The sequence below is a fragment of the Camelus ferus genome, chromosome 13, assembly GCF_009834535.1.
Source record: "Camelus ferus isolate YT-003-E chromosome 13, BCGSAC_Cfer_1.0, whole genome shotgun sequence".
Lineage (NCBI taxonomy): Eukaryota > Metazoa > Chordata > Mammalia > Artiodactyla > Camelidae > Camelus > Camelus ferus.
Window position 1 is genome coordinate 53,299,840 of NC_045708.1, and position 21,686 is coordinate 53,321,525.

The 21,686-nt window shown below is 35.0% G+C and overlaps 1 protein-coding gene and 1 long non-coding RNA gene across 7 annotated transcripts in view; one reads left to right on the forward strand and one right to left on the reverse strand.

Moving 5' to 3' along the window:
- LOC116668083 overlaps positions 1–10,880 on the forward strand; it is a 29,351-nt gene extending 18,471 nt beyond the window's left edge. Inside the window, exon 3 of one of the 2 annotated variants that reach the window (XR_004325163.1) lies at positions 10,069–10,880. This is a non-coding gene — a long non-coding RNA (uncharacterized LOC116668083). Of the gene's footprint in view, positions 1–4,052; positions 4,817–10,068 lie in introns of those variants that run through there. The other variant, XR_004325164.1, reaches the window with a different exon arrangement.
- The window catches only part of NEGR1 (neuronal growth regulator 1), a 779,356-nt gene that overhangs the window by 229,156 nt on the left and 528,514 nt on the right, over positions 1–21,686 (reverse strand). The gene's annotated exons all lie outside the window — the stretch shown is intronic.

Consider the following 21,686-nt stretch of genomic DNA (forward strand, 5'->3'; position numbering starts at 1 on the left):
CTCGACTCAACCTGATGAATCAAAGGTAATGACTTCATGGAAAGATCACCGGATTTGGCGCTGGAGGCTCTTTACTGACCTTCAACTTTCTTACCCCCTGGCCATTTGACCCTATTCAAGTACTTAACGTCTCTGAGCTCAGTTTATAAACAGCTAAAGGAATTTCTTGATCCTTAGTGCTATTTGACAGGAACAACCGTAAACAGGTGGCACAAAGCACCCCAACAAGTAAGCAAGTGGGTTTAAAATCCAGTCTGTTCTTCAACAACCAAATTGTGAGTTCTGGAGTGGGCTTTTCTATCAGGAGGAGAGAGAGACCATTTTTCTTTCCCACGTTTCCATCTGTGTACTCAGCCTTATACCCTCAGGGCCGCATCTGCTCAGAGAAGGTGCTTTTTTTCTAGTTCACTCCAAGTTGCCACATAAGCGAGCTGAAGCCCAGGGTGTGAAAAACCAGAAACCACAGCTATAGACTTGTACATATGTAGAAAATATTACCAATTTTAAACATCTTTGGCTTTTTGATTTTTTTTTATAATGCATGTTATAGGAACCAGATTATGGATCAACGAATTACGCTTTAAACTTATATCATATGATGCAAATAAAGTTGAGTGTTCCATGGCTAGTGCAAACCTTTTTTTTTTTTTTCAATCATTCTATAAATCTCTGAATGAATTCTAGTAAAGATATTTATCCAAAGTTTGGACAGGTGAAAATTTAAGAGAAATTCTTACCATTTATTGGCCATAGTCTCTAATCCTCATAACAGTTCTGCTATATAATTATCATTATGCCCATTTCAGAAGAGAACTGAATTCAGAGGAAAGAAATAAATGTTTAAAGTCAGGCAGCCAGTATGTGAAAAAGTGAGAATTAGAACGCATATCTATGTGTTGCTAAGTCCTGTGTCCTTTCTTCCCATCCTAACGTCTTACCTACATCAACAGAGATAAAACTTTTCTCTATTCTGCTTATTACTAGCTGTATGGCTTCAGGCTAATGGCTTAGGAGAAACGTAGCATGCAGATTAAGGTTTTAGGCTCAGGAACCAAAGACCTAGGTTTAAAATCCAACTTTGGCACTAAGTGGCACACAACTGTGTGACACGGGGAAAATAACGTTTCTTTATAGAACAAGGATAATGGTAGTACCTACTTTTAGAGTTGTTGTAAAAATTAAGTGAAATAATATATAGAGAGTTGTTAGCACCATGCCTGGCACATAATAAATGGTCAATAAACTTTTTATGAGAAGCAGTATATTCTAGTGCTTGAGTGAACAGGTTTCGGAATCTGAAAGAATTTGTGGTTTAAAAATAAGCCCTGCCATTGAATAGATGCCAGACCCTGAACAAGGTATTTAACCACTCTAAGCCTCAGTGTTCCTCATCAGTAAATGGGACTGATATCAGTACCTATTTTATTGTGTTTGGGAAAGAATTAAACAATCAAATAAATAATCAAATAATTAACACAGTGCCAACTGCCAAAGTCCACTAGAATTCCATTTAATTGCTTCTGCATTTTCTTTGCTTTTGCCAGTTCACTCAGTTGTCACTTTTTAATTTATCTCATGCCATCTTGTTTTTTACTTTAAAATTTTACTAGAGTACCTCACTGAGAAATTGAGCTAAACTCTGTGTCTTTGCCTATCTGAAAATGTCTGTATTTTGCCTTCATACACAATTGATGGTTTGGTTTTTGTGGAATTCTAGGACCAAATGTATTGGTTCTTTGCTGTATACACACATTTTTAAAGGACTCGGTTTATGTACCAGGGTAGCAGACATGAGTTTCCTCTGAAGGTGGGTAAGCTGTCATTCTCTGTTTCTCTATCAAATCTCTGTGTTGAAAAGGTAACCGCCTCTGTGAGGGATGATTGTGGGGTCTAGACAAGTGGATGTGCCGACTGTACACTGGCTGGTCCCCTCCATATTAGGATGCACAAAAGGGAAGCTGTCACAAATGCTGAGGCCTTTTATTGTCAAAATAAGAGTCCATTTTAGTTCAGCAATGGGGAACTCCAGTGCCTTTCCCTCTTAAGTACAGTTGACCTCTTTCTCTCTTTTTTTTAACTCGTGCACTCCATGTCTTCTGTTAACAACTGACATTTTCAAAAATTACTCCTTGTCTTTCTTAGGTCCCCACATCCACACCACAAATTTATTCTATGCAGAAAATCTTTTTCCTAGAACACAACACTTGGGTTTTACCTGTTTGGGTGAAAACAGCAAGTGGGATGAGAAGAGGAGCCCCACGGTCCCAGCTGTTCCGGACGAAGGTCTTTCACTAAGCCCCTCAGTGACGGCCGAAGACTCACTTCTGAAGTTTGCGCGTCATGTTGCTGAACTTAGAAAAGACAGCTCCTATCCTTGTGTTTGATATTTCATTGTTCTCTATTTCAATCTCATTCTGCCTAAGATTTTATCTTATAAGATTTCCTCCTAACTTCCAGTTTGCTACTACCTCCCTTTTCTCACCAAGACTACTATGATTTTCTCAAGTTCTCCATATGTATCTGTGTGTATCTGTGTGTGTGTGTGTGCGTGTGTGTGTGTGTGTGTGTGTGTGTGTGTGGTGGGGGAGCTGTGGGAATTTAGAGGAGAAGGGAAGTAGTGTGTGTCAAGTTTGCTACTTTTTACTAAAATAAATAATATCAAATCAATTACATTTGCTACTGAACATAATGTATAATGAAATCTCATGAGAATTTACCAACTTCCTTTTTCTCACTCTCAATCCAAAACTTGCCTTGTGTTATTTGGCCTCTTAGGGGGAAAAAGATCTTATCTTCCTGGCAAGGTGAGGGTATACTGCACAAAGTATCTCTTTGTGTTTCTGACACTTCTCTTCCCTTGATCTGTTCAAGTTGATCCTATTATTGCTGCAGAACAGCAACAGGAGTAGCCTGCCATTTGGACTTACTTTATCTAGAAAAATGTAAGTTTCTAGGACAGATAACCTTTAATAAGAAGGTATAAACACACACTTTTCTATCAGATCTTTCTTTGGAATGACTATCCAAATGTGGAATGACTTAAATCCAACAAGATCAGGCCAAAGTAAAATAACTGTCAAAAGGTTAGGTCAGCAAAAGAAAATTTAATAACAGCATATCAAATATTTACCAAAGCCATCTGCAGAGTTAAATCATTCATGAAAATATATTAAACAGTTTAAAATAGGTGAACTTTCATGTGACAAATGAGGGGTACTTAGGAAGCAAAAGCACAATCTTCTGTAATAATAAAACTAATTTTTCTAAAATTGTAGTTTCCTTTACACACATTGTTCATTCATCTTGGCTATCTGGGGACAAAAGTACACATTACTTTAGTTCAATTCTTAAGTTCAATGTACTTCCTACTGACTTTAAATTATAGGGAACTGGTGGGGCTTTTGCAAACAAAACCAATGTATAGGTTAACCAGGAGGAAGTGAGCAGGGCTACAGTGTGCCTGAAAGGTTTCTATTAAGCCTGTGCTACATTCATTTCATAAACATGTATTAAATCTTACCATATGAAATAAATGGTTATAGATACAAGGAATACAACACATTTTTTTGTCTTTCAGGGACTCATGTTAAACTTTGCTTAAATACTTGCAGTGATGTAGCATCTACTCACAGTATGCATGTTCCAGAGTTGGACAGCTCTAATTAAGAAAAAAAAAAAAGTTCGCCCTTATATTGAGCTCCATTGTTCTTCATTAAATTCTCATCCACTGGTTTCGATTCTTTTTCTTTGAAACTACACTTGTTTATTCCTCTTTTCATCAAGTAGAACATCATATATTTGGAGGCTAATTATAGCTCCCTGAATCTTTGTATTTCTGTACAGAATACTCCCAGTTATCTCAATTGCAGCTCATAGACCATGTGTTCCAGACTTCTTAACACCCGGGTTATCTTCCTCTAAGGTATGCATTTTATTTTATTTTACTATTTTATTTTATTTTAGCTCTGTGGGCTCTCTGATGCCTACCAGAGAGTCAAAATTTTAATACAGGACTCTTTCATTCCTTAAAATATGCAATGTTTATTTGAAAGATTCTGTGCTGTGCATTTGGGATATAGTGGTAAACCAGAGCTAGCCCCTGCCTTCAAGAAGTAAACAGTGCAGTCATCGGTTTCGTTTCATCTACTCTCCACTCGCATTAAACACTAACACTGCTCTTAGTGTGAATACACAAATAAACCTAAATGCTTCAGAGAACCTGATTATCTAAACTCCCCAGTCATTCAAGTACGTTATTTACAATCTATTTCTATTCAATGGTCTTACCTTTTATACCATTCTCTTGTTTTGAAAACAGTTAAAAAACATCTTTAGGATTTTTTTAAGACCATTCTCGACAATACTCACTTGCATTAAAGCATAGGTCTCAGACAATAAAAGATTCCTTTCTGAAAGCCACGTACTAAGAAAGCCCTGGAGGCGGGTATGGTTTGTCTATCTTTGATTGCAGAGTGTGGGAAAGAGAAGCCCCATCATAGAAACAGAATAGTTCTTTATGAAGCCAAAGCACAGGGTCTAGCTCAGCATTAAAAATGAAGCACACTAACATCCACCCTGCATCTGTGACTGCAGACCTTTCATTTTGATTGGAGCACAGAATAGGCAGTGTTTACCTTCAGAAATTGCCATTGGAGCCTTTCACAAGGATAAGCACAGCATCCACTGTGAAATATCTCAAGCCCAAACCACAATTATGCTGGGGTTTACTACAAAGCCTCCACCTAGCAATATACCTACTCAGTAGTAAAAGCTCACCCTCCTTTTGTTCTATAAATTTATGCCAAAGTACAGTTCTTGTTAGTACTTCACAGGCTTAACATACCAGAAACAAAGTTCTACAGACAGGGCTGAATAACTTCTGCATTTCACCACTCTTTAACGTGTGTAATTAGAATCACTTTTTAAGTTGCACTGTAAAACACGTTCCACTCGGAGATTTATTTTGCTACGGAAGCCATTCTATTATTTCCCAACTACAAGAGCCTATAGAAAAACGTCTCATGACCTCATATTTAACAAACCAATTTCCAGTTTTCTGAAGGCATCTGTCCACAGGTACTGACAAATACTTGGTCAGGTATTAACTTTTTTGAATATTATTATATGTACCTTTCTACAGGAAAATATTAATTATTATGTCTGATCATAAATTGAAGACTATAAGGCAAAAGAAACACGCAAGACCAGGCAGTACAGAGAAGGTAGTGTGCTTCACCATATTGTGTTCCCTAACAGAAAAGGTGAAAACCGTATATTGAGTACACAGAATCTTACTAAATGCCAAAATCAAATAATTTATTCCTTGGTAGGTTTAAGGCTAGAATTACAAAGGTGTAGCTTTCGATGTGACTGTTGTAAGTCAGTTGAAAAGTAAATTTGGAATGTTTTGAGTAATTCAAGGCAAACTGCCACAGTGACAGTAAAAGCTGGTTTCTAAGACTCAGTAACGAATTAAGCTTTTCCGTGCAGCTATGCAGTAACACTGAAGTCTGTGAAATACACGTAAGTGAGAATGTGAATAATAACTGCAGAAGTGTGGTGCCAGCTAGAAAAATCAGTGTTGCAATTTGGTGACATGGCGAAGAGAGTCCTGCTTGGGGTCAGGAGATCTGGGTTCTAGATCCTATTCTATGCTTTGGTGTTTTGTGGAGAGAGTCGTCTAAAGGGGAGAAATATAGTACAGAAGAATTACTGGAAAGGTCTTAGAAAGAATCTTTTATTTCATAACTTCAAAATGAAGCAAGAATAAGGTGTCTCAACAGTTCATTGCTTGATGAAGGTTTTTACTAAAACTTGTCCTTTACCTTTGATTTTGTTACAGCAAAACGATTAAGGGTACAGCCTCCCAGACCAGACTGTGTGGGTTCAAGCTCGCCTTATACTTACTAGCTCTGTGACTCTGGGCAAGCTACTTAAACTCGCCTATTGTCAATTTTCATACCTGTACCATAAATGTGTAGTAGGTTGCAAAGAATTAATAATTGTTCATTGCTTAGAGCAATGCTTGGCATGGTTTGGGTATGATATAAGTTTTAGCTATTATTTTACTGTCTACAGATATCATTAATCTATGTGAAAGTATCAATGGATTATATCTAACCCATCACTTTAGTCCTTTCTCTTCCTTTTTGGCTAAAGTACCCAGCCTTTTTTATTTTTTTTCCTTTTATTTATTTTTAATGCACGCTAGGCACTAACCATTAAAACTGTTATTTTAGTTGGGTTTAGCCAAATATTTCTTCCTGATAAGAAAAAAAACAATAATTGAAGTATAGTTGATGTACAGTATATAAGTTACAGGTATATAATACCATGATTTAAAATTTTTGAATGTTATATTCCATTTATAGTTATTATAAATTATTGGCTATATTTCTTGTGTTGTACAATACATCCTTGCAGCTTATTTTATACGTAATAATTTATATTTCTTAATCCCTTACCCCTATGTTGCACCACCCCCCAATTTCTCTCAAGAAAAATTTTTTTGTGTATCATCTGGACATGTTTAAACAGCTATCAGAGCATCACAGAAGTTCATTCAGCTGGTAAATTGCCCATTACTCTTTCTCATGGGAGAAGAATGTATCCTTATTTTATCAGAAAAAAATGAAACTCCTTTTACTTTTACTTTCCTTTTAATAGAGAAAGACCTGAGTAATTAAAGTCTGTGCCATTCCCAGAGGGGCAGTGGAAGCAGCCATTGAGAACCAGCATGTCATTTTTTGTGACTCCTGGCTGACAGAGGAAGAAAGAGGCCAGAGCTTTTCAGCACAACGAAGAGGGTACACCAGAAATCGACATGTTGTAACTGATTATACTTCAACTGAAAAAAAAAAAAAAAGGCTAAACTTTAGGGAGAAGGGATGGCAAAGAAGACAGCAACAAGGCTAAAAAAAAAAAAAAAAAGAGGGTACAGTGTTACTAAATGCTGGAGTTAGGGCTCATTTTTGAATAACTGTTTTTTTTTTCCAATTGATAGGATATTTGTCTTTTGAGATATAAACGCATCATTAAAGTCGTCATTAGTACTGGAAATAGCAGTTCCACAGTTCTCATTAATGGAGAACAGAACTTAACTGAGAGGACCTATGTTCATTTTTTCCTGGAGCCTAGGATCTATCCTTTACCTAGATCTTGGAAAGATGAGAGTCATCTGGAAGACACCTGGAATTTCCTGGAGACTTGCGAAAAACACAAAAATGAGAATGCCTCATTTAGAAGAGTTGGTTTTCTCAAGGAAAATCTTTCAGAGAGGGATCGCTGGGCTTACAGGTGTAAACAGGAGGATGGAGAGCCAGGCCAGGAATGGAAGACACATTTCTAAGAACAGCCTGCTTGTGGGAGACATTTCGGGTCACCTATGTTGTCTGTGTTGTTTTCACCTAATACAGGGTCACTGATATTCGGTTTGCGTGTTCTATCAGGTACTTATAGAGAGAAGTTTGCTAAAATCCCCCATAAAATTGTGGATTTGCCTGTATCTCTTTTTAACTTTATTGATTTTTTCTTTAGATATTTAGATGCTGTGTTACTGAGTGCGTGCAGATTTAATATTTTGATATATTTCTGGTAGTAAACCTCTTTATAATTATGAAATGTCCCTCTTTCTCTCTAATGAAGCTTAAAATTTCATTTGTTTTACATCAGTAAAGTTAAACTGACTTTTGTTTCAGTTCATGCTTCTTGGTTTACCTATCTTTTTGTATTCAATGCTGTATCCTACCATTTAAGGTGTGTCTAAACAACCTTAGTCTTTTAATCAGAGCATATATTCCACTTACATTTAATATAATTAAGGAAATATTTGAGCATGTATCTACCAATTTATTATTTGCTTTCTTTAACCTTGTTCACCATGTATTCAGATCTTTGCATAGTAGTATATTGCAGGTGCTTAAAAATGCTTATATTAATAAATGAAAAGGACTATCGATGTCAACAGTGTCATCAGTGTTCTTTTCTTCACAATCTCTCAGAGTCATTTCACTGGGAAGTGCTCTGTGACTACCCAACACAGGGATAGAATGTTCCAAGTGCTTTAACAGAGGCTTATTATTCTTTTTTATTTTTAACAAAGGCTTATTCTTTGAGACAAAGCTACACTAACACCAGAAAAAATAGTTGGTGTCAATAAATTATAAAATCATAAAATGAAGGATCATTAATAAGATAGAATGAGGGGATGTTAAATGAGATTTTTTTTTTTTCTCATCACACCACAATTAACTGCACGGGAGGACATTGTGGGAGTTGAACCCAACAAATGCCACTTAGTAACTATATCCATATACTATGTCCAGAACATCAGCCTATTAGCATACTAATGAGTATCTTTGTAAAAAATTAACCAGGCATTGAGACGTAGACAAGAGAGTCCAAATATATTATGCTTTGTTCACATTTTAATATTCAATGTGTTTAGTGCCTCATTGTGTCAAGGTAGTGAAGATGAGAGATAAATGCAACTTGGTTCCTGCCTTTTTGGAGCTTATGATCTATTATGGAAGACAGCTATAAAAATAAATACTCTAAGAAAGCATCATAGTGTCTAGGATAGTTTGCTCATGAATATCAGTCTCCTAAAAATTTGAAATATTATTTTCTTAAAGGCAGAATTTTATTTCCTGTAAACACTGAAGGTGATGTATATGAAAAACGCGGAAAGCATCAAGGCATTTTTAACCCCAAATAGTCTGTTTTATAAGAGTGTAAAACAGGTTTCACTTGACTTCTGACAATATGTGAAACAACAAAATCAATGCTTATAGTCATTGTACAGAACTGATATCCACATACATTTATGTCCATAACAATGTTCTTTTTTTTCCATTAAACAAATATTTGTCAAGCACCCATTATGCTCCAGACACACTTCTATGAAGCTGAATCTTTATAGAGAACACAGGCATGCAAACCATTAGCAGAGAAATTTAGGAAGGCTACAAAGTGTTAGGAACATACTTTTTGTACACTGTTTTTTAATGTATACAGTAAAATATTAGTATTAATGCTACATTAGTACAAGAATGCTACTGTTGGTACTTAATGTGAAAAAATAATCTCTCAAAATTTTCTTTCTTACCACCAAAAAAAGAAAGCCTTGGAAAATGCATTTATTTATCAAAAAGCATTTGCTTATAAGGAATAGCATCATTTGTTTCTTTTATTTTAAAGACAAATGGAGACTGAGACATATTGAACCTTCCCATGTTATTAATAATGAATGTTTCTAGGAATTATCTGGAATTCTAACTTCTATTCACCTATTGGAAGCAACCACATAAAAGCAACACTTGCTACGATTTTAAATAAGTCAAAACAATAAAGTAACCACATTCTGTAATTTTTTAACCTGCAGAAAGATCTTGAAAGCTACAAAATGAACATTAGATCAACAAATCAAAAGTATGATATAATCCCAAACTAGGATACGTTGGCACTTCCCAGGCATTTATTATTGAATTCACTTGAAGGCATTTTTCCAGCTGCTCTACTCAGCCTTTCTTTATTTATAAAGAAAAGGATGCATACGTATTTTTTGGCCTAGACTGTGTATATTTTACATTGCATTGTATACCTTAACATTTCTATGCAGTGAATCATTCCGTAATCCCATAAAATTTAAGGTATAAATTCTAGTTGATCTTATTTACTAAAGACTTTTGGTAGGAACATATTGTAAATTGGGGGCTATTATTATTTTGGAAGTTACTGTTGAGAATGATTTTCTTCCATTATGCCTCAAAGTGTTTATAGTTTAATAATCAAAGTAAGGGAGGCCAATGTCTTCTAAATGTTATCTCTCAACTAAAGATTGTCAGCAGCTGGTAAGAAATAAAAATTATCCTGTGACCCAGTGTTGCATTTTCTCCAAGCCCCAAGGCTCCAATGAGCTCCAATCAACGCAAATCTAGCAGCTGCACAGCGCAACGATGGCTGTAAAACAGTGAACGATGAGTGACCTCCATTGAAGAAGGATATTTCTTTTCTGTCAGTACTTTGGTCCATCCTTGTTGAGCGCCTTGCTTGGTACAAGCCTCCCAGCTTGTGGTCTCCGCTGCCCTGCTAACCAACATCTCCCTTTAAAGTAACCCAAAAGGTGCACCACGGGACTTTTAGTATAGTTCTTTTCTTGTCGGATAGAGCTATCTGAGAAAACAGATGAAAAAGTAACATGATTCTACTCACTAAGTCCCCTCTTTAAATCATAAAACAAAGAAAGGGAGGAGAGAGGCTTAAAAGAATTCTGAGGGAAAGAGGACATTCCCAGAAAACAGCTGTGAGAATGTAAATTAGGAGTGTCAGGACTGGCAAGGCACATTAAGATGGCACAGCTTTCTGCAATACATTATGGAATTCGCAGATTCTCACTGGAAGGAGTGTAAATAGCAGTTCAAAGCCTGGGCTTTCCAATCAGAGAGCTCACGCTCTCTATTACTCAGTGTATGGCCGCGCGTGGGGCTTCAACTATCAGAACTTCCTTTCCTTCATCTGTAAAATGGAGATAGTGGTATCTCCCCCCTTGGATTGTTGTAAAGATTAAATGAGATAACGTAAGTAGAGTGTTTAGCTCTGGGCTGGTACATTGTTACTCCTCTATAATGGTGGTCATTATTGTGCCCCACATGTTCACAGGGCAGCCCTCTGTTTCAATTTACATCTTCCATGATTCATTGATGGTGACAGAAGCCATTTGTTCCCACAATCTGGTCCTGGATAGGATAAAATCGTAACTCACCATCACCCTGGCAGCGTTATCTTCCCTGCATGCTTTTTAATGATTAACAATCAATTACAATATCATCCTTTAAATCCAATCCTGCAGCACTGTCAAATGATTATGTACTATAATTAAATTAATGATATTGAACTTTAATTTTAGTTGCATGGCTGCTTTTATTTGATGTCTGCTGTATTCTCATTGAGTGAACACTGGGTTCTGGTGTGAAGTTATCATATTTATTTCACAGACACAAAAGAGCAAACCCTTCATATAATTTAAAAAGATAACCACAAATAGAAATATTTCTACATGAGCCCATTTGGAGGCTCACATTTGCTAGTCATTAATTTAGGATTTGACAATTTAACATAAATTAGAATAAAAGCCTGTTTCACGGAGCATGTGTCTCATTCTTCACTGTCTCAGCATGACCACACTTATTCTGGTGTTTAGTAATGTTCTTAAACATAATTTACAAGTGAGGAAGTTAGAGGGGCTGGAGTCATGCATGTATAACTTGCAGCCTAGCTTCCTATGACACTAAAATCTTGTCCATCTGAGACTCAAGTTGTGAAGGAAGAATCAAAATTATCAAGCACAAATCAGCATTTGCCTTATAAGATGTAATGGAGAAATGTTAATAAGATTTACTGGTAACAGGAAATTGAATTATAACTTATCTACTTTAAGTCAATTTGAAAATTGGCCTCAGAACTTGTGTCCTGATACGGACTGAGCCTCGGGTTCTGTTACTTTTTTTTCCCACTGAGCTCATGCAGATACCCAGTGATAGATTTGTAAAGTACAGTAATAAAAATAAAAGAATGCACACACCTCCCAAACAATTTACGTAAACAAGTAATACAAAACGTGTGCATTATTATACTTACACTACGAGGAAAGATAGGGAACTCATTGCTTATGTCTATTTGGACGCCATCTGAGGGGATAAGGGTTGTTTAAACCAGATACTTTTCTTATGTGTGTTTGGAACACTGAGCAGCTATGATATACGATAAAATGAATATTCATATTAAAAGCTTTGGTCTTTACTGTATTACATTGAAGCTTAGCATCAACGTCATCAATTACATGGTGTGGTAAGAATGTGATTTATTCTATAACAAAACTGATACAATGCAGAAACTAATGAAGTATTTATTCAAAGTTTTCTAAAATGCTTAACTCTGGACACATTCTGAGTGATTGATCATCAACAAATCTAATAATATCCCCTTACAAACTCCTTGTCAGTTCTGCCCAGTACAAGTCTAATGCAATGGCCACATCAAAGAATTCAATTGCATATGCATATAAGACCCACGTATGGAAATTTCCTTCCATCGTGAACAGGCTGCCTGGAATGTGCCATTGTTGTTTTATTTATTGAACATTTCATTCAACAGTTATTTATTGGCTGCCAGGCATAGTACTGACGACAGAATAGAAATCAGCCCTTCAGTAGGAGAGCAGAAAAGGATGTCTTCAAGATGGTATGTTCAAACACTGAGAAAGTAAGGAAACATGGTGAATTCAGGAAATACTAAAGTACCTCTGAATGGGTGGGACACCAAAACTAAGAAGACTGAGGAACAGGGAGTGTGGAAGGATACGGAGCAAAAAGGTAGAGGTGAGATCAAGAAGAGGCTAGCACACCACATCAAAGAACTGACACAATCCCGAAGGAATGGGACGCCACAGAAGACCTTAAACAGGATAGTGAAAGTATCTAATTTGTATTTTGTAAAGATTACTCTGGAAGTTACATGGAGGGGCTTGAGAATCAAATAGACCTGGATTTTAATTTCAGTTGTAATGTTCACCCATTACATTGTTTCTGGCCTCTGTATTCTGTTTAGTATTCTATTTATTGTTCCTTCCACCAACATCATGGTATCTGAATTACTGTGATGTTATACTCCCAAGGTTTTTTCTTCTTTAGGACTGTCGAGTCTTGACTTTTTGCTCCTCCATGTCAATTCTAGAATTAGTTTTTTAAGTTTAACAAAAGAATATGTTGGGATCTCAGCTGGAATTGTGTTTAATTTATAGATCAGTCTGGGAACAATGAACATATTCACTAAATTTACAATATTGAGTTTTCAGATCCAAAAATACAATGTAGTCTCTATTCATTTAAAGTCTCTTAAGTTCTTTTCTTTTTCTTTTTTCTTTATTTTTTTTTTAGGGGGTAATTAGGTATTTACGTATGTATGTATTTTAATGGAGGTGCTGGGGATTGAACCCAGGATCTTGTGCATGCTAGGCACACACTCTATCATAGAACTATACCCTCCCCTTTAAGTTCCTTTCGGTAAAGATTGCATTTTTTTCTATAAAAGGTTTATACATCTTCTCTAAGGTACATATATTTGCAATTATAAATGAATTCTTTAAAAATAATCACAGTTTCTGACTGTCAATGGATCATTCAGCATCACTGCTAAGATTTCTTATTAATTTTAATAGTTTTCATAGAGATTATTTTGGCTTACAATATAGAACATGTTATCATCCACAAATAAAATAATTTGGTAGATTTTTTGTTTGTTTGTTTTTGCTTTTGAGTTCTTACATCTTTTTGTACTGCAGTGATAAGAACCTTCACTGAGATGTTGAGTATGGGCGCTGATGTTCAGCTCTTTTCCCTGATCTGAAAGGGAAAGTGTATAATTTTTCAGTATTAAGTAAAATGCTTGATGTAGAAATTTTGCGCATGTCTCTCATCAGGTTAACTATGGACCTTTCTCTTCATAAATTACTAAGAGTTTATATGATAAATAAAAGTTGAATTTTATTTTCTTCTTGAATATATTAAAATGACCTTACGTTTCTTACATATGTATTTACAAATTCTGAGCCATATTTTTTTGTTTTTGATTTTTTTTTTTAATATTGACTATTGCCACTTCCCTAATTCTCTGTGACATGTCCTTATGGAACTACATTTTATATTTTTTAGACATTTATACTTTATTTTTCATATCTCTTTTTAAAATGCTATCTTTTGGTATCTCTGAAGACTGTTCTATATAGTATCTCCAGATCTTTCTTCCAATTCACTAATTCTTTCTTCCAATTCACTAATCAGAACCAGAATCATTTTTCTGGTTCTGACGCTTTTAATGGCATTTATTCTAATTTTTGTATCTGTAAGTTCTTTAAGTTTTTTTTTGTAATTGCTTATTCCTTACTCATATTGAAGCTTCATTCCTACTTATTTAAATTTATATTTCTGAAATTCAGTATCTGAAGCTTTTGTAAGTTTATTTCTCTTGCCTGTTGTTTCTGCTGTTTCTCATTCATGTCTCATTGTTTCATTGTTAAGTTACACAATATTTGTCTCTGGGATTTTCATTTTACTTGGCACTTTGTCTACAGACATTTTCTGAGAACTAGAATGAAGTTGCACTTGTCCAGAGAAGATTTTGTTTCTGTTTAGTTCTTTTTTTTTTCTATTTTTCTTTTCCTTTCTTTTCTGTCTTATATTTTTATTTTTTGAGAGTTTCCTGTGAGTTTCACCCACTTTGGACCAGAGTAAATTCAATTAACCACTTTAGGATTTTTAAATAAAAGTATGTGACTGCAAACTTATTCATAGATGAGCTGAGGTTATAGATTCTCAGAGGAGTGTCTGCTTCCATGAAACTAGGGCCAGGTTTGTGACAGGAAAAATTCTTTAAGTCTTCTTTTGTGATATGGAGTATATTTCTCATTCATCCTTATATTTGTTTCTAAACAGAAACTTGGCTTGAGGATCATGGCTCATGGCTACTTAACCCACTATACTTCTAACAGGGAAAATCTCCCTTAGGTTTTGTGTGTTAACATCTCATGATCAATATTTACTTAATTTGTTATCATTCTTTCCTTTTTTCCTAATATTAACATCACTCACATTATTATTAAATTATTTTTATTCTTTAATTTATTTCTGCTTGATCCAGAAAAAGAGATGAGGGCTTTTAAAAATAAAACTATTGCCAAGCATTTGTGAATTTGTAAATATTTCCTATATCTTTTCTTCCAGGGGACTTGATATATACGTACATGCAAACACACACCTATATACACACATATGCACACATATATTTATATAATTATATGTAAATTATTAATACATATAATAATGAATGTATTCTATATTATTTGACTTATAAAAGTTTTTTTTTTAAATGGTATTGATTGTTAAGGGAGGCAATTCCAGTTCCCTGGCCTCATAATTCTATGTGGAGGGTCTTTCCTGAGAGTTAATACTCCTGGCCTATCTCCCCATTCCCATGAGAGGAAGAGTGAGTTAAGTGAATGTTAAATTGAAAGAAAGGATTAGCTCATGTTCTGTTTGGCACTTTCCTTGTTTAGAGCCATCCTTCCTAAAGGACTTATGCTATAGTTCTTGTTCATGTTCCAGAGGTCAGGGACAGACGATTTCTCAAATTCCTAAATCTATCACTCAGTTGGTTCCAAATTCATAAGGGAAGTTTATTAGACTCTTAATGTGTTCCCTCAAAATTACTACTTTAAAATTATTTTTTACTGCTCTTTTCAGTTTCTTTCAATTGTTTTAACAAATCTTTATCCATTCTTTAAGGTAATTTTTTATGTTATTTAGCTTCTGATTTGCCTTATATAAGCAATATACCATTGCTTATTATATTAGCATATGATAAACACTAGTGTTTTAGAATACAAACCCACTATTATTTTTCTTTTAATAGCATATGAGTTATTATAACTGATGTTTTCATTTGCTTTTCTCTTTTTGAGTTCAAGTTTTTATGCCTCATGGATTTCCATTCCCATTTCACTGTATATGGAAGAGATTTTCATTCATGCCAATTGTTTGGAATTATATCTGAATTTAGCTACTTTCAGACTATTGTCAGTACTTTGATTCTATTGGTTTTCTATTATTAAGCCACTATTGTTAATCTAGCAATTGCAAACTAGACAGGCCTGTGGAGGGCATATTTGCTGAGATCTTACATAGCAATGGTATTTTTCTGTTGTTATCACACATTAATGATCGGTCCTTACATCACAACCTCTGTACCCCAAATTCTATAAGCATGGTTCTATTACCAGTTGTTATTTAGCACTGTAGAGGAGAAATCTGAGGATAGTTTTAATTTTTTCTAACTTCTCTGTAGGAGTTACTTTTTTAGACTACTACATTATTTTACATTTCAGTCATACATATAATTGGGAAAAAAAACATTTAACAGGATATATCTAGGTGTGTGGACTATATAGACATGCATTCTCAGGGCTTCTTTCAGTTCTTTAAAGTTTTCTTCAGTTATTTTTTTGAATATTGCTTTTTAAGTGTCCTTGTTTCTTCCTAGAAACATATGTATTGTTAAGTTAGATACAAATCCAGAGTCCTCCAAATCAATCGCCTTCTCTTTCATAGTTTTTGTTGCATTGTCATTTTCATCTACATTCTGGAAAACATTCTTTTTTAGTTTTACCACTAATGCAGCCATTCCTAAACAACATACTCTTTAGTCTATTTTTGTACTTTATATCAACAATCTCATGTTACATGTATATTCATGTCTATTTGTTTAGCTTAATACTATATTTTTGAGATTTATTCAGACTTATTTCTGTAAATGTTGTATATTTATTTTCATTTCTGTATAGATGTCTATGATATATCCAACTTGGTGCTGATGAACATTTGAGGTGTTTTTAGTTTTGGTGCTACGATAAAGAATGCTCTACAAACATTCTTGTACGTATCTTCTGGTTCCTATGCACACCTAAGAAGGGAACATATCGCAGAGAGAAACTTCCAGGCTGCAGAGTATGCACATGTATTTCAAAATGTATAAAATTACTTTCCAAAGTTATTGTTTCAATTTACATTTTCCTCACAAGTACTGAGAGTTGGTTTTGAACTACATTGTCACAAAAAACATCATATTTTAAGATTTATATTTTTGCTAACATGTTTATGTGAAAAGATAAGTGATTATGGCTTTAATCTGTATTTCCATTTTAACAAAAATTAGATTGGATATATTTTTTATATGTTTATTTTCCATTAGACTTTACTGTGCTGTGAAATGCCTATAATATATCTTTTCATATTATGAGATTTCTTGATTCTTTTTAAAATAGATGCTCTTTATATTTCCTGTGCATTTAATCTTTGCTTGCTTTATGTATTTCAAAACTTTCCTCAACGTGTAGCTTTTCTTATTGCTTTTTTCCATAAAAAAGGTGTTAATTTTAGTGTGATATATGTCATTGTCTTTATACTTTTCATTTTCCTGTTTAGTTTAAGGACACTGTCCTTACTAAGGGTCAGAAAAATAATCCCTTAAATTGTCTTTTAGAGATTTTTAATGATTTGCCTTTCACACTTACATCCTCAATTTATTTGGAATTGATTTTATGTTGTGAGGCTAGTTTCATTTCCTTCTGTTTTTTGACTTATGAAAACTAATCATTTCCAAACCATTTATTAATGGTTTATTTTTTCCCTACTGACCTACAACATCTTTTCTTTGATATATCAGGATTCTATACATGCATGGACCTGTTTGGGGGCTCCCTGTTCTGCCATAGTTATGTATACTTGTCTATTGTTGCACTAATATCTCACTTTTAAATTATCACATATTTATAACACATTTTGACATCTGGTAGGGTATATGGCCCACTTGATTACTTGATTTTTTTTCTTGAGATGTTTCTTACATTATCAATATAAATTTTAGAACTAGCTTGTCAAATTTCATAAAAAAACAAGTTTAATTTTTTATTTGAATTCTAATGAATCTGTATTTTGTTTTGAGAGTAATGACACCTCTAAATATCCCTGGGCATGCTATACCTCTCCATTTAATTAGGTCTTCTTTAATGTATTTAAATTATATATATCTCTGTCCATATCTATACCTATATATAGATATAGACATCTCCTCAATATATTTATGCTTTGTTGAAATTCTAAATATTATTATTTTTCTCAATTGGACTTTTTTTTTTTGCTGATTTGTACAATGCAATTTAATTTGGTATATTGATTTTATGTCTGTTAATTATGACAAATTTATTTATTCTATTAATTTATCTGTAAATTCTTCCAGGCTTTGTGTATAGACAACCACATCATCTTGGAATAATGGCAGTTTTAGTTCTTTTTTTCAAATAATTTTAGCTCTAATTTTTTCCTGGCCTATTGTCCTGGCTCAGCAAGGAAAAGTAATGAAAGAGGTTGTCCTTGTTTTAGCTGCTTTTGAAGGAAATGTATTTACATTTCATCCATGTGTATGGTACTTGCTGTAGTTTTTTACTGATGCCCTTTATCAGCAGAATATATTTCCTGTTTGCTAAGAGATTATTTTTTAATTTGTTTGATCAATGTGGATAGCATCATATTCTTTCATCATACTTTAATTCCTTTTTTATTTCCTTAAACATATTAATACCTTGTTCATATTCTATTTGGGATATCTCTAATATTTGCATTATTTATATGTTTTATAGTTTTTTTTTTCTTTTTCATTTGTGCACTGGGTTTTTGATTGAAAACTCATGTTTCTTAAACACTACTTATGGAAAAATTTTTGAGGCCTGTGTTCTAAAGAGGGCATTAGTTTTTCTTCTGTCAGACCAGAGGGGCCAGTTACCTTACAATCACTCTGAACTAAATTTTCTACAGAGCATGTCTTAGACTTTACAGGGACTGTGAATCCAGTCCCAAATCTACATGAGTGAACCTTGTGATTTGGAAGTCCTGAAGAACAGTTTTCTTTCCTATAACCAACTTCCCTTGCCCCATCACCCTAGATCAAATGGGGATGCACAAAGCAGGATGAATTGTCGTTTGTGTTCTGTTTCACCCTCAAACGGGTCACCCTTTCATTGCCCGGTATGTATAAAAAGGAGGGTATCACTTACATGAGAGCCCATACCAAAAAGGGCCTAACTTTTGTGTTAAATCTCTTAAGACTGGCAAGTTAAAACCAGATTCCACACTGCCAGGGAGCAGCTAGTCAGGAATAGCATTTTGTGGTATATTCAGGCTTCCGATTTATGTTTCTTACATCATCGCAAGCATAGCCACGCTGAAAAAGACATATTTTCATGTCCTATCTGGCTTTTGGCCATTTTCAGGTGTTTAACCTTGGGAGGGTTTTTCCTCCACATCCATATGGTTGATGGTGGAAAGAACAGGCCGCCAGCTTTCTCTGCGTCACAACTGGTCGTCTTTACAATGGACCGTGTTGGTTTTCCTCTTGTCCTTTCACCTCATCCTATTATCTATGGTTTGTGATATCACTTTTGTGAAGGAAATGTCTTCTTGTTTCATATGAAGTATGTTTAATAAGTTTTCTAACATTTTCTCCCTTTTGCTGCAGCAAATCATTTAAATAATGTATTCATCTTCAAGTTTTTTTTAATGTGCTCTTTTTTCATATTCTAGTGCATATTTTCATATTTACTTGGGTTCCCCCACACACCCCATTCCTTACTGTGCAGAGTTCTAATTTGAACTGATGCTTCCCAGTACACAGGTATGTACTTTGTAAATATCCCACTCACTGTCTCCGCAATTGCTAGTTGGATGCACGTCCCAAGGCAAAGTGCAGAGCATGTTCATGCTCACAGCTATCCTCCTCTTCTCTGTGTCTAGAAGGTCTTCCATAGTCTGTTTTTATATTCTTCTCATATTTTCCTTCCTACATATAAAGTGTTAAATCTGAAATCATACCCAATAAAGTGCAATGGACAACCAGATAAAGGAGGAAAGAATGAGAACAGGGAATAATATCTGACTGCTTTCAAAACTGGAACCATTTACAGAGAGAAGACTGTCCAGTTCTGTCTTTGGTACAAGTCTAGAAGTTTCTGAGCCAGAAAGCAGAATCTCAGGAAGGAAAAAATAAAGTTCTCTGTTTTATTTCAGAAACGCTGGACTGTTTCTTCCATGAGGCTAAGCTGGGTATAGTATTGCTTGTTTTATTTTTTGCTTGTTTGTTTTTTGTGTTCTAACTCCTTGAACTTTTTACTTTGTTGAAATGCCTTCTGAACACTGGCCTTGGGTCAGTATTAGGTTTTGAAGGTTCTACAACCATTGTTCCTTTTTCTATATCTTCAAGTCATATTTTATCAGAAAAGTTCAAATCAGGTGTTTATGGCCAGATGCTATGTTGAATCCAGTTGCATTTTTTTGTGCAAAATTATATGAAGCCTCAAAGGCATGATATTCATAGATTTTTTCACCATGACTGACAAAATTTCCAAATATAAATTCAGTAAGCCATGTGTCACCTTGGAGGAAGGGGAGATCCATCATCTCCTTACTCTTCACAGGAAGCTTTTAATTATTGCTTCTACACTAGATTTTTTAAGAAAGATCTGAGGCCAAAATGTCTAATCTATACAGAGGATTTGAGCCTCTATCCTTAATTGTACTAGTCAGGAAAGACTAAGCTATGGTAACACATAGACCCAAACATGCAATGAGTCGATGAAAAAACAATAGGTTATTTCTCATTCACCTTATAATTCATAATGTTTCAGATCAGTGAAAGGTTAGGAGTGAAATGAGGTAGTGAGGTAGAGGTATTCTTTTGGCATAAAATCACTCAGGGGTTCAAGAAAATGATAGTTTTGTTCTCTTCAACCTGTGGGTTTCAAGATCACCCTGGGGGTTACTATCCCAGTTAGCCAGAAAGGGAAGCAAACATGGAAGTGTACATGGGGAGTTTCACAGGCTATGCTCTCATTTTGTTCACTAGAACTCAGTCACAGAGCAAAAACTAACCCTCAAACAGGTTAAACACTGTAGTCCAAGCACAGGGGTGCAGGAAGGAGATAAAAATAGGTTTGATAAACATCTTAAAATTTATACTACATTTTTGGATTATCTAGAAAATTCTATCAGGACACTAGACTCTTAAGAGTTATGCGACTTGACTCCTAAAAATTCACAGGTTATCAGATTCATCACTTTCCTGTTGGGCTGTGCAGAACAGCTCATGAGAGGCGTTAGCCAAGACTGCATCTGCACAGGAACTGCACTGAGCTTCAAAGTCCTTTTGACATCCTCAGAGAGAAATAGAAGGCTTTGTAACACCAATATGCTCACAAATGTGACACAGCATTAAGGAATGCAGCATTTGTGAACTTCACCTAATTACTGATACACCTCCTCCATCCTGTCATGTAAATGTACACTAGCCGGTTGACTGAATGTGGAAACAGCTCTCAACATCTGCTCTAGGCTGCAGAATGCTGATTTGTTTAGACTAGGTCAAAGTATAATTTACTGCAGAAAAATTCTTAGTATACATTAAGCTAATCTGTCTCACTATAGTATTTTAAGAGTTAGACATTTTATCCAAATCTTTAACTCTGAAACCAACTGGGGAGTGGGCATAAGATATAAATTACCACCAAACTACTTTTAAGTTTTTGATAAACTGAATGGACTATGACCTCATGGCACTGAGAGCAGAGTACTGAATCCTAAATCTGGGATACAGAGCACTCTAAATAGAACATTACCATCTTTCGTTTTACTTATGAAAACCATAACTGTTTGATGTCCCTAGCACAGTGGGCATTTTTTGGGAGGAGGGTGCTGTTTTTATTTGTTTGTATTTGCATCGCTGTTAACTCTACGGTGCAGAGCAAGCAGGTAGGTTACACGATGCTGAGGCTTCATTCTGTTCACTGTTAAACAATGTCTCTTATTTCAGACACTACGCCCACAGACCTATTTTGAGCACAGCATCAGTCCCAAGGATTATTTACTGGGACTGTCTTACCTATTCACTGAGAATCCTAATTTTCTTGGTTTTTCACTTTACTTTAGCGACAGCTATTCTGAGAGTGAGCACCTGTGCGTATCCTGGTTATTCAAACCTTCTCCTCGTTACCCACACTTGTCCTGCCTCCTTACCCTTCAGGCCATGCT